A 3,036-nucleotide genomic window follows, 5' to 3' on the forward strand; every position below is an offset into this window, starting at 1 on the left:
CTATACAATAACCCTGAAAAGTTGGATACGTGGGAGCCTAGAAGATCATTTTGACTATAGAGGCGAAGATTTTCGTTCTTTAAATTATCGATTTGGTCAAGCATATATGAGTAACTATTAATTAATTGGTCTAGTTTCTATGCAATCTCTCATTACCCGCACGGGCATGTAACGAGCCTCGAGCTCATCAACGCGATTAGACCAGTCATGGGACGACTAAGCCGTTATTGACCCGATTAATTAGAGACGAACGTTAATTAATAGAAATTAATCTAACAACGATCTAGTTAAGAAATTAGTATCACTAGATAGGTTTCGAAAAGTTATGCGAGATAGACTACTCGAACGTGTCATTCAGACACCGGACGAAGAAGATACCACTGAATCAGTATGAAGGGCAAATAATCATTCTACATCTAGACCTCCTGGCTGCCCTTATCAATTCAATGGGTGTCTTTATAATTTCAGTTGCCTTGTCATCACCAAACGTGTCAATGAGAGAAATCATTTCTCTTATCCTTATAATTTCTTTTTCTATTTTCTTTCTTCTTCATTCTTCTTTCCTCTTCTCTTCTTTTTTTCTTCTTTTTCTTCTCTGTCGATCTCAATTCGAAGAATTGAGTTTGTTTTCGATTGATAAATTCTTAGGACCGTTTTAGTAAGATGAATCAGATGTAAAGAAGTTGGATTTTGTGGTTGAATTAGATCGGGAGAAGGAGTGATGCTGTTAAATAGAATTAGGGTTCTGTTCTTGAGTTGGAAGAGGGATTAAGAGGAGTTTGGAGTTACTGCTGGATGAAGTTCGAATGGGTTGGTATGTAATTAATGTTCTGAAGTTGTTCTTATGAAGAATCACAGAACCAGGTAATTTAGGGTTTCAATTAATTCGATTCTCTTCTTGGATTTGTTGTTGTTTGGTTGAATTGGTATTTGGGTTTGTGTTTAATTGAAGTTTAGATGGATGTATTAGGTTTAATTTTGATTTCTTTTAGAATTAGGGTTTTCCTGAGTTGAATTGGAATTCGAATTAGGTGATGATTAAAAAGAAATTGAAGCTGGGTTTAGTTAATTAAGCAAGGGTTTATGTTCTATTGATAATCTGAAATGGTCTTGATGTTAACTGGGAAGTTTGGGTTTGAATTTCTGAACCAGAGGTTGAATTGAAGGTGAAGAAGGATTTGGATTTGATTCTCGCATTAAGATGGTGTTGTTGATTTTGCAGTTGTAGCAGTTGAGATGGAAGGGATTAAGGCTTGAAGATGCAGGGTTTTTTTAATATTAGAGTTTAGATGTTTCAGTTAGGGGATGTATGAACTTGTATAGGTGAAAAGAAAGGGAAATTAGAGGTTATGTTGTTGAACTGGTGGAGGTGCAGATGTATTGTTAGATGTTACTGCAAGAGTGGAAGATGTGTTGAAGATCTGGATGAGTTAGAGGATTAATTATAGGTAGTTACAGGTTATAGAGGTGGTGTTGTAATTGCAAATGGTTTAGAGTTAGCCTGGAATTGTTAGTTGTGATGCTGTGTTGTTAGTTGTGCTGGGTTGAACTGCTGGTGGATATGGAAAAGATATTACAGGTGATTGTGTTGTCATTGTTGAGCTGAGTTGTGCTGGTAGCAATATTGCAGGTGTTATGTTGAAGCTGGGATTGTGGAAGTAGACTGTTAGGTTGTTCTTGACTTAAGCTGAAGTTGCAGATTGATGCAGTTAAGAATGTAGTTGATTATAAGATGAATGTTTAGGTTCTTGCAAGGGGATTGAATCTTGCTAGTGGACTGAGGCTGTGATATTGCAGATGTAAATGCAGTTGCAGAGTTAGGTTGTGTAGCTTCAGATGATGTTAGGGAACACTGACTGTATGTTTGAGATGGTGGAATTTAGATGGTAATGCTAATAAGATAAATGGATTGATGGGGGTTCTGAGAATTGTTGTGACAGAGTTTGCAAACAAGAATTAGTATGGGTTACAAAGTGAACTGTGGATTGGCTTAAGCTAATGAAACTGTATGAGAATCAAGATTAGAAATATGGATTGTATTTTGGTTAAGCTGTAGGTTTGCAATTAGAATTAGAAATGCATCATGTTAGTCTTGGCATGAGTTGTGTTGCTTCTTGTTTGTGCTTTAAAAGTTTGGCCAGTGCAAGGGCCTTGATTTGTTTAATTTGAATCAGTCTTGTTGACCGAGTTGTCTCACTGAATTCCTGTTTAACTCAGTGGACCTTGATCAGTTGACTATTGACCAGACTTTGACTAGTTTTAGTAGTTTGACTTGACCTTAACCCTGGACTTTGGACGTTGACTGTTATTAGACCTTTCTGACCAGACGTGGACCGTTAGTTGACCAGTTGTACCGGCCTTAGATTAATGGGCCTTGCCAGTTCAGACCTTTTGGGCTTGGGCTTAGTTGCATGTGTTCTTAGTTTGATATTTTGGACCTTTATGGTCCGAATTAACCTTAGGTTTATGGTCCGAACTAACCTTAGGTTCCTTCTACAAAGTTGTAGATATTCATAAGAACGATTTTTTTGGGGACCATGGTTTTTTTGCCTAGTTTAATTGGGGGTCCCAAAAAACAATTAGGGGCCTCCCACTAGAGGACAAAAAAGGTCATTAAAACTCAAATTGATTCGCCCTTTAACTAAAATATTTTTAAATGGCTAAACTGCTCCTGAACGATGAGTATTAAAATTTAATCAAGTTAAGTTAATTAGTGTGTTTAGATTATGTTAGATTAAACTCAGATTTTAGAATAAATCTTTTTTTTTCTTTTTTTTTTTGTTGTTGTTGTTGTTTGAGTTGAGAAAAAGAAGATGAGGTTTTAGAGGAAAATTTAGGGTTTTTAGAAGTGAATAATTCAAGTAGGGGAAATGATGTTGGGGAAGGTTCAAGCAACAAAGATGATTGTGTTGATGGTAAGATTATCTTAAATTCTCCCATGGATTGGATGTATGTCACAACACAGAGAAAGAGTCGTCAATGTCGAGGGATGTATACCCAACGACTCTAGAAAGTCGTCAATGTATTGACACCAAA

The 3,036-nt window shown here is 36.5% G+C and overlaps 1 long non-coding RNA gene across 1 annotated transcript; it reads left to right on the forward strand.

Annotated features, from left to right (window-relative positions):
- Positions 1-574: 574 nt before the first annotated feature.
- On the forward strand, positions 575-2,183 carry LOC113354456. Its single transcript, XR_003361884.1, has 2 exons — positions 575-864; positions 1,223-2,183. It is a non-coding gene; the product is annotated as an uncharacterized LOC113354456 (long non-coding RNA).
- The last annotated feature ends 853 nt before the right edge of the window (positions 2,184-3,036 follow it).

This window comes from Papaver somniferum, chromosome 2, assembly GCF_003573695.1.
Source record: "Papaver somniferum cultivar HN1 chromosome 2, ASM357369v1, whole genome shotgun sequence".
Taxonomy (NCBI): Eukaryota; Viridiplantae; Streptophyta; class Magnoliopsida; order Ranunculales; family Papaveraceae; genus Papaver; species Papaver somniferum.